The sequence below is a fragment of the Pleurodeles waltl genome, chromosome 2_2 (genome assembly GCF_031143425.1).
Source record: "Pleurodeles waltl isolate 20211129_DDA chromosome 2_2, aPleWal1.hap1.20221129, whole genome shotgun sequence".
NCBI classification, from domain to species: domain Eukaryota; kingdom Metazoa; phylum Chordata; class Amphibia; order Caudata; family Salamandridae; genus Pleurodeles; species Pleurodeles waltl.
Window position 1 is genome coordinate 801,400,474 of NC_090439.1, and position 11,045 is coordinate 801,411,518.

The 11,045-nt window shown below is 39.7% G+C and overlaps 1 protein-coding gene across 2 annotated transcripts in view; it reads left to right on the forward strand.

The window, feature by feature from the left end:
* RALYL (RALY RNA binding protein like) overlaps positions 1 to 4,304 on the forward strand; it is a 1,738,931-nt gene extending 1,734,627 nt beyond the window's left edge. Inside the window, exon 13 of one of the 2 annotated variants that reach the window (XM_069220422.1) lies at positions 475 to 1,804. The gene's annotated coding sequence lies outside the window, so the exon portion shown is untranslated. Of the gene's footprint in view, positions 1 to 474 lie in introns of both variants that reach the window. The other variant, XM_069220423.1, reaches the window with a different exon arrangement.
* The last annotated feature ends 6,741 nt before the right edge of the window (positions 4,305 to 11,045 follow it).

Below are 11,045 nucleotides of genomic sequence, written 5' to 3' on the forward strand. Positions count from 1 at the left end.
ACAGTCTCAATTAGTTGATTCATATCACTATAAAGCTCATCAATACACAATTGTTTCACAAAAAAGGTCACCCCTGTCTTAATTATTTTATCAATAGGCTGGCCTGCTGACCTTTATTGAATTTAACAAATTTACCACGGAAAACGATGGCAATCAGATGTTTCACTTCGAGTTCTTTTCAGCCTTTTATCCAAAAGCTTCTATAACCTAAAGCAATTACTCAGACAACATCAGTCCACATTAGGCGAGTCCAAATATATGCAACTGTTATTTCACACTATGGATGGCTATAACCTAGCTTCTTTTATGATCATCAATGTACACAAATGAAATTAAGAGTGGTGTGATTATACGACGTTAATGGCAATTGAAATTTGCGTGTGCTTTTTAACTGTTGGAAGTGTGTCTATACGTTCTCAATTATTTGTAAAAAGAAAAAAATACTAACATTTGGTATGATTTACTTTTCCACAGATTTGATTACCTGAAATCACGAAGGGTACCTGGGAATGCTGTGAAGATAGCGGCCTGATGTGAAATGTGAACTTTAGTTTCATGCCGATATTGGCACCTTTCATTCAATGTGTATAAAACTTAAAGTCACTTCAAGAAAGCAGGCATGGGTGTCCCAATCTGGGCAATGCCGTTTCTTACGTGTTCTGAGATGTACAATGGTCAGATTGTATGGTTTACATTGTAAACGTGTTTACTTTTGCCTGTTTCTCATTTTATTTTGTTTGATTTGATTATTTCTCTGACGGTGTCCTAAGGACAAATGTAAGATAATGTAAGGGACACATGTAGAAGATGTCGAAACATTGTAAACAAATGTATATTTGTAAAAGCTATTTTTATGAATAGCATGTTTACTGTTTGTCAGAGTAATTGATAGTGCATTTTGCAATTGCTTTGTGTTCAGGTTATTCAAAAAACATACTTATGCTATGATCAAATGTGTTGTATAATACCGTTTTTGTAAGTGGAGCCGGGAAACAGTGCAATTTCCCCTGCACCATTACAGCTGTCGATGTATCAGGCAATATTTAAAATGGCAAGCATTTTCAACGTGTTAAAAATGAATATGGATGATTTATGAAATGTGCCCACGCACTGCAGATACGCAAGGACATTAAATATTTATATATTTCTGAGAAAGATTTAGAATGTATTTGAAATGTTAAGACATGAACACAGTCCTCTACGTGACCTACACTTGATAAAGAAATCAGCACAGAGTAAAGGTTTTAACAGCTAAATTTGATAAAAGGTTTGAGGGGGTGCAAAATTGAAGTGTGCTATTATGATCCCGCTTGCATAGTGACACGTTAGTTCATTAAAAAAATTGTTATGTGTACTACATTTATAGGATACTGATAACAGGTGAGCGCAATATTTACTTCAGCACAGCAATGTTCCTCTCCTATGGACTTTCCTTCTATTAGTTTCCCCAAAGAGCAGCTCTAAAATACAGAATTGATTTTGAGATTACAGCTTTTCTGCAGCGCTCATGCCCCTCTGTGTGCCCAAACCCCCCACGTGCTTTCACTTCATTACCCCGTACATTAAAATGTACACTTTGAGATATGACACCTATTTCACCATCAAAATAAGTGCAAAAAACGCGTTAGTACACCAATTTTCGAGCCCTCACAGGAGGGACTTAAACGATACTGTTCCAGCTCTTAATTAATTCTCACACTGGCACAGTGCTTCAGAGTCATATTTTCAGACTTTTGAGCCCTACTTTAGGGATTTGATCCTGAATAAATATACTTATTGACAAGTAAAATCCCATCCTGTCCACAAAATTAAAAATTGAAAGTGTTTGCATATTGAACCCCTCCCTCCAACCAGACCCTGGCCCCAGGCTAGCCTTCCGTATTTCTGTAGCAGCTCCAGAATGCATGCCATGTCCAGTTATTCTAGTCTGTTCATGCTGACACAAACAATTAAAGCACCTTTTATGGTCAGGCCTGAAAGCACAGCTGTCACTAGACAATTATGTGAGTATTACTAGTAAAAGGCTTTAGCTTCGCCCACATGTTGGGAGCCCGGAGTACAGGTTTTGGTTGGGCAGAAGTTGTGTGCTTCCACAAAAAGTTGCTAACCCTCCACATAGTTGTAATCATTTTGTTTATTTAGCCACCTGCTTGAGTTTGAACTTTCAGGTGCACATGCATAGCACTGTAATGCTACTAAAGTTTCTCACTTAACTAGATAATTTATGTTGGTTTTCTTTGGCAGCAGCACAGATGGAGGAGGGCAGTCATTAACCTACATGGCTTTTTTAGGCCTGGCCTGACAATACAACTGACACCCAACCTTTTAACCTACATCAATATTATTCTGCAGTTACATGCTTTCACACTAATACATTTTCATTCCCATGCTATTTACTTGTAATGCTTCACTCAACTATATGACATTCTTCTAAAGCCAGACCTATCGGCATTGCCAATGCTTGCCTCTTCTGGGTCTGACTGCATTCTCAGAGGGATCCTTTGCTGTTTGTGGTGAATATTCTTTTCTTCCTCGTGAACAATGTATTTGAATCTCGTCCCGTTTGCTCCATTCATGCACAGAATTTGATATGTCTGGGACCCACACTCTTGGATGCTGCTCAGTAGCAGCCTGATCTCTTGTCCCTCTCTTCCATTGTAGATCATACCATCTACATGCAGTAATTCTGAGTTTTAAAAAAAGACTTTACTGTCTTCGGTAAACACATTTACTTTTGTTATGACACGTATTAGGAGCATGTCTGTTTGGGTATACCACCTACAGTACATCAGATAAGGGCTTCCTATACTCTACAGAGAAGCAGAACTCACTCTGCAGATCATGCCAAGTGGCTTTCCTCCAAGTGATTTATAAGAATACCATGAATTAGCTATGGTTATCCAATACCATGACTAGTAACCACCACTAAACATTTCCAGAATTAATATCTCTTCTTGGTTAAATACAGGATCTTGAAAAGTAAGAGCCCTCTAGTCAAGTAACCACTTAGGTCCTGATTTATACCTTTTTTTGTGCCGCAGTAGCGTAATTTTTTGATGAAAAAGCTGCGTAAACTTACAAAATACAATTGTATTTTATAAGTTTGCGCCGCTTTTGTGTCAAAACATGATGCTAATGTGGCGCAGCAAAAAGTATAAATCAGGGCCTTCGTTGTTTGTGTCTGATTTGTTCCCCGCCGTTGGAATTGGTGTTGTGCTCATTGGTGTAAAATCACGATAAATACTTCTGACGAAGTATTCCTACCTTTTAGCACCAATTTGCGTTTGTCACTTCCTTTACATCCCTCAAGCAAAATAATCAGCTCTGCCTTACCATCATTCTTTAGATTATGGTAATGCTTTTAACATCTGTTTAGCTGATATACAACAGATGCGTACCATCAGTTCATCTAACCAAGATAAAGGCCCATATTTATACCTTTTTGGAGTCGCATTTGCGTAATTTTTTTGCGCAAAAGCAGTGCAAACTTGCAAAATACAATTGTATTTTGTAAGTTTGTGCCGATTTTGCGTCAAAGAGTGGTGCAAATGCGGCACTAAAAAAGTATAAATATGGGCCATAGTATTTGATTCAATTACATAGTTTATAATGCGCACACCATTAACTCAGTCATTTCTTCATGCTATCCCTGTACATGCATACAGCCATCTCCTTTCCAGGGAATATATGTTAAAAGGAGAGTTTTGAGACCCCCTTTAAAAGAGTGCAAGGAAGGAGCACAGCGGGTGAGTAGTGGTTTTGGGCAGCCAGGGAAAACTTCCAACAAGGCCCGAAAACCTTGAAGGGGATTTGACAAGATGGTGACCGTATGTTTCTGAGGGAATTCAAAGTGTTAACATGTATTGAGATAGGGTGACAGGTATTTGTTGAGTAATGAAAACTATTCTGAACTTAACCCAGACTTGCAGAGTCAGCCAGTGAAGATTTTAGAGGACAGGATTCTCTTTTTCAAGGCCATTGACCAACACCAGCTACATTACTACTTGCCTCGTTTAACTTCACTACTTGTCCACTGTGACCGGCGTCTTTGCTGATTTCCCCTTTATTTGTCTTCTCGATCTTAAATATACCCGTTCGTCCCATGTTCATGGCCCCCCAACTCTGTCATTTACAAACCTTCATTTTCTCATAAATTTGAAAACATGTAGTGCTTTGTTCTTTCTCCTTACACTTTGCTCTACACATTCAGTAACAGTCACAAATAAAAAGATGGCCATGTGTCTTTCTTTAATATTGATTCTTACATGTTTCGTAAATGTATTTCATAAATATATTATATGTGCAAATTTCTTTGTTACTTTTTCACTTTTGTGTTGTGTGGCTCCATTCCTGCGGTGCCCTGATCTTGATATCACTAATAGAAATGTTTGTAATGATACCTTTGTATTAAGGCCAATCGGTACAATGTGTTTATTGTATATGACCATCTTCCTTTCAGTTTAAAAGTTAATCTCTTGTTAATGTCAAAGAGCAGCAGAAAGACATCCAGTGGCTCCTGACTTTAAACATAAAATCCTAAATATTTTATTAAATATATTATTTTAATTTAAGATATTTAAAAATATAAAGAACTACAAAGATAAATACATTTGAATAAATTAGTTAATTATTTGATGAATTCTTAAAGCCAGTTAATAAAACTGAACATATCATGCACAGTTCTATCTTTTAGATCAGCATTTAAACTGCATTTGTTTGTGGATTGCTGATTTGCTTATTGCAGCTTTTTCAGAAAATGAGTTTTCTATTGTCTCACTTCTTGGGTTATAAATTACTTGTTTTAATTTGTGGGACCTTGATGCTGTCCCAAACTGGTAGTTGTCAGTGCATTACAAAAAGGATAATCAAATCAAGTACCCTCATGAAATAATCTACATGTGACGAATTCAGAAACTGACTATTAGGTCCCTTCTTGGTATACTCTAGTAGTCACAGTCTTTTTTATTTACTGGTGAACAAAGAGAGGTGTCTGGTGTGGCTCCTGGGTTCTGAGTTCATGATATCGCGGGACACTAATATCGTGGACAAAAAAGCAAGAGGCAAGTATGCATTGATTTTTCTATACATAACTCCACATCTATGTGCCTTGACAATATTGATATTGCAAAGCATATATATGTGGAGTTAAAATAGTAAATCTATACTTCCCTATGTGCACTTGCCTTTCAATACTACAACCCTCAATGTTTTGTCAATGTTAGAGTGCCACAATATTCCTATACACTATATTTAAAAATGCAATCAAGTTTTCTACATTTTCAACGACTCATCTGCAAATATTAAAAAAAAAAGACAAAGAAATGAGCTGGTATATCTGCTGAATTGTCATTTAGCTATGATTGGCATGGAGCCCCGAGCCTGGTAGGTGCACGCATATACTATGGAGGGCATCGCTTTTGGTCTTATGTTCCGACATCTCTCATGAGTATTCTAGCACACACAAATAGAAGATAGATCCGTTTTCGCTCAGTGTTCTGCTGCATTGTGTAGAAGTTGAAAGCCTATTGTACTCACTTTGTAAATACTCCCGACCATGCAAGCGTTGCTACCTCCGAGATAAGAAAGAGAAGATGACTTACAATTGCAATGAAAGACGTTTGAGTAATTTTCATTGTTTTCCCATCCTTACTTGCATAATGGTTTATGATAACAGTGTTGTTTAAAATGCTGTAACATACTTTCTACATGTCTGTAAATAAATATTTTCTCTGAATTATGCACTAAAGACTTGTACCCATTTTGTGCCTCTGAAAAGGATGGATCTGTCTTCATACTTTGTACAGGGAGTGCAGAATTATTAGGCAAGTTGTATTTTTGAGGATTAATTTTATTATTGAACAACAACCATGTTCTCAATGAACCCAAAAAACTCATTAATATCAAAGCTGAATATTTTTGGAAGTAGTTTTTAGTTTGTTTTTAGTTTTAGCTATGTTAGGGGGATATCTGTGTGTGCAGGTGACTATTACTGTGCATAATTATTAGGCAACTTAACAAAAAACAAATATATACCCATTTCAATTATTTATTATTACCAGTGAAACCAATATAACATCTCAACATTCACAAATATACATTTCTGACATTCAAAAACAAAACAAAAACAAATCAGTGACCAATATAGCCACCTTTCTTTGCAAGGACACTCAAAAGCCTGCCATCCATGGATTCTGTCAGTGTTTTGATCTGTTCACCATCAACATTGCGTGCAGCAGCAACCACAGCCTCCCAGACACTGTTCAGAGAGGTGTACTGTTTTCCCTCCTTGTAAATCTCACATTTGATGATGGACCACAGGTTCTCAATGGGGTTCAGATCAGGTGAACAAGGAGGCCATGTCATTAGATTTCCTTCTTTTATACCCTTTCTTGCCAGCCACGCTGTGGAGTACTTAGACGCGTGTGATGGAGCATTGTCCTGCATGAAAATCATGTTTTTCTTGAAGGATGCAGACTTCTTCCTGTACCACTGCTTGAAGAAGGTGTCTACCAGGAACTGGCAGTAGGACTGGGAGTTGAGCTTGACTCCATCCTCAACCCGAAAAGGCCCCACAAGCTCATCTTTGATGATACCAGCCCAAACCAGTACTCCACCTCCACCTTGCTGGCGTCTGAGTCGGACTGGAGCTCTCTGCCCTTTACCAATCCAGCCACGGGCCCATCCATCTGGCCCATCAAGACTCACTCTCATTTCATCAGTCCATAAAACCTTAGAAAATCAGTCTTGAGATATTTCTTGGCCCAGTCTTGACGTTTCAGCTTGTGTGTCTTGTTCAGTGGTGGTCGTCTTTCAGCCTTTCTTACTTTGGCCATGACTCTGAGTATTGCACACCTTGTGCTTTTGGGCACTCCAGTGATGTTGCAGCTCTGAAATATGGCCAAACTGGTGGCAAGTGGCATCGTGGCAGCTGCACGCTTGACTTTTCTCAGTTCATGGGCAGTTATTTTGCGCCTTGGTTTTTCCACACGCTTCTTGCGACCCTGTTGACTATTTTGAATGAAACGCTTGATTGTTCGATGATCACGCTTCAGAAGCTTTGCAATTTTAAGAGTGCTGCATCCCTCTGCAAGATATCTCACTATTTTTGACTTTTCTGAGCCTGTCAAGTCCTTCTTTTGACCCATTTTGCCAAAGGAAAGGAAGTTGCCTAATAATTATGCACACCTGATATAGGGTTTTGATGTCATTAGACCACACCCCTTCTCATTACAGAGATGCACATCACCTAATATGCTTAATTGGTAGTAGGCTTTCGAGCCTATACAGCTTGGAGTAAGACAACATGCATAAAGAGGATGATGTGGTCAAAATACTCATTTGACTAATAATTCTGCAATCCCTGTACTAAGATAACCGTTACAGATACCAAATACAGAACTGCCTTACACATCAGTATTTACAAGGCATTGGGGGGCGGGTTGTGAAAAGTAGTTCTAGAAATAGCCAAGTTCTGCATCAGTTTTACATTTAAAAAGGGTGTCTTTTACAGCAAGAACAAATCCAGAACACAGTGGATTCAAAAACACCATTTGGATACTCTATATTACACAATCAGGCATATGGGGCATATTTATGATGCCCCTAGCGCCACCTTTGCTTCATTTGTTTTGACACAAATGTGGTGTTAAGGTGGCATTTCCCATGCACCATATTTACAAAGTGGCACAGTGCAAGCATTGCACCACTTTGTAAACCCTTGCGTCACATTATGCCTGCGTCAGATATAATGGGGGCGCTCCCATGTAGGGAGGCCCAGAAAAATGGCGTAGTGAAATTTACTAGATTTCACTGCACCATTTTCAGCATCATTATTAAGGCCTGCCTAAGGCAGGTGTTAAGATTACACTTACATTAAAAACAATCGACCTCCCTGTGCTTTTCTGCATTAGCGTCATAAATTATCGCTTATTCAGCAAAGCGCCACATTAGCACCATAAATTATGACGCTAATCTAGACACAACCTCCATGGTGCGCCGTATTGTAAATACGGGGCATACATGGTGTTGTTAGGGGAACGCAATGGGGCGCTAGAAAAGAGGCGCATCATGAATGATGCACCACTTTTCCAAAAATATGCCCCATATGTGTTATAACTGCAGAGCCTATGTTTACTTCTGGGCACAACGTGCCTGTACAGGGCACTGCAACATCCATACCTGCTTGACTGCCACTGGCCCTCAGACATAAATGACAGACACATGAACATATGTGAAAGAGAAATAGGCCTACTTTATCTTGTGCTGAAATGGGAGCAGCGTTGTAAAATAGTGGCTCATTTATAGTTCAGTGAACCACTAGCTTTCCAGCAGCAAGGCATCAGCCGGTTGCACTGTCAGAATCCTATAACTGGCTGAACGTTCTCCAAAACGAGGCATGTCACAAGTTTCTTGACAAGTTCTCAAACATGATTTCGCCTGTTGATCACCAGAAGATTGGCAGATTGGATGATTGAATTACACGCAAAGTGGTCCTATTCATGTGAGGCTATTACCCTTATGAGCAGTCCATGATACCACCAACAGTTGTATTTTGTCCAGGCTGATTTATCTAGACCCCAATGGCGAGACTGGCTACAAACTCTTCCTGTATAAATCTGCGTAGTATGTCATAATTGGGCCCCTAGTTCCACCTGATTGAATGTAGTATGCTTGGAAATGCTAGGGCACCTGAGAGGTGGGTAGTCATATTGAGGCCCTGCTGGATATGTGTAGCATATAAGGTTGCTTCATAGAGATTATTGATAGTCCTCACTCCTGTCTCATATTCTTTCTCCCCCTTTGCTGTTCTCCTGATTGCCCTTCCGCAGAATTCATTTTGAATCCAAGTGCATATATGTAGGTTTGAATTCACATCCACTAAATGGTGTAAGACCGATCCTTTGTTTTCACCAGACAAGCCAGTTCCACTAACAGTCTTTAGCCTAAGAGAAGTGACATGCACACTACCACGACTAAGGGAATTGCTGACTGCACATTATACAAAGCAGTGGGCTGTTTGCCCTTCCGCACAACGTGTTTCCTGTAATGGTGAGACATAACCCAAGGAACAGCATCTGATTGTCCACAAATCCTCTGGATTACAATACACACCTGAAAGGTGACCGTTCACTGATAGATGGTTGCCATGGAACAGTCACCTACCTAAAAGGAAAATCTACTTGAACACGATTGACTTTCCCATGGTGATTTAGAGTAAACTTGGTAGCTGACTGATCAACAGGGTCTAAGTGCCATCAGTAGAACCTCACCCATTTAACTTTTTCACTGCTCAACTTTTACTTGAAAAATCTCTGTACAGGATGGACAGCGTTTTTAGCTCTCTTCACTGAATGGGTAGGTCTGTACCCCGGGATTGAAGAAAATAATTTTCGTCTGCTGAACCATAAGAAATGGAGGTGGACTGGCCCCACATGTAGACATCTCTCCACCCCCTTAATAAGCCATAACTAAAATTAATCTTTCAAGAGCATGTCACTAACCCCGTGTGCTGGATTCAGTGGGAGAGATGCACACTTCTGTCGCTCATCATCTTCACCAGTGACCACATGCACAGTGATTTGAGGGCCAGTGGTAGAAAGAGTCAAGGGGAATGGAACAAGAGTGAAAACAGGGACTGGACTCCACCACTGTGACTCAGCGCTTCTGCTGTGCGATGAAGACTGTGGACCAAAGTGGGTGACTAAACATTATGAAAGATGTTAGTAAATTGTCATGAAAGTTCTGCATCTAAGTGTAATTGTGAATGGTTATACCTTAGCAATATCCCTTTGTGACCAACTCCCTGTAATCTGATGTGTAACGTGTACTCCCTGAAAATAAACATACAAGAGATAAGTAGCTTAAATATATGTTCACCAACACTTCTCTCTGTGCATTCTGTTTGGAAGATGAGTATTAGTTTCTATTTAATGGCTGGTCATTACAAGATAATTAACAATCATATATATCCTGTAATTCCTAGCTCAACAATATTATCACACTATACATCTACTGTCTTATGAATTGACATGTATATACCTCATGAGCAACATGGTCCCTACTTAAGACACAATAATCCTAGGGGAATTGTGGCAACGCTATGGTCTTTTTGAAAAGTTACTTTTAACTGCCGAGAGTTCAGAGTTCGTTTCCAAAAACACAACTTGATTTTTGGAATACTACTCTGTATTCTCAATGTCCTTCAGGCACCAAGGGAAGCAATTGTTCTTGGAAAAATAAATTCTAGATGTGCATAGCAGGATCCTGCAGCAACATTGCATCATGATTTCCTAGTAAAACGTTAAGGGCAAGGAGGGAAGTGATAGCCAGTTATCCAAGATGACCCCCATGTTTCCAAACTGTGTGAAAGTTCATACCCACTGAGAAATATAGGTTGCTGTTGGGGCACCCTTGAGGAGTGTGTTGCCCACACATGCACTCTGGACAGTGTGACTCTCCACAAGGAATGCCAGGACTACTGGAATGGACTTAGCATGAGCATGTTTAGAATATCACTCCTTCATGCTTGGTGAGTCTGAAATAGTAACTCCACCTCCTGTCCTGCTTTCTGAAACAGTATTTGGAAGGGTTGAGCCTGCCGAAATCAGAAGCTGCCACTGCTGCCCAGCATGATTAGTAAGTTCCATTAACAAGCACCACCAATGTAAACGTGAGAGTGCATGTCCCTCAGTCCTGTTACTGACCTTGGGTGCCCTGTCTTTGAGCAACACCCGGTATGCATGCACTGCATCACTGCTATTGCATTTCCCGTATTCAAACAATGTCAGTATCAACGTGAGGCTAATGTCCCTGCATGTGAGAAAGTGGTTAATTTTGCATGGTCACACACATTCTTTGTGACTGATGCTGCTGGTTTTGAAACACTTCACACCGGGGCACTGCTCACCATCCCCACTGCGCATGTCTTCCGACCCTCAAAACATGATAAAATTTGCTACGTCCCAACTGGTTAATTAATCTTTCCAGTAAGGCCATAGTATTCGGTTTTATGTTATGTTCATTGTTAAACTCACTTGTCATCCACA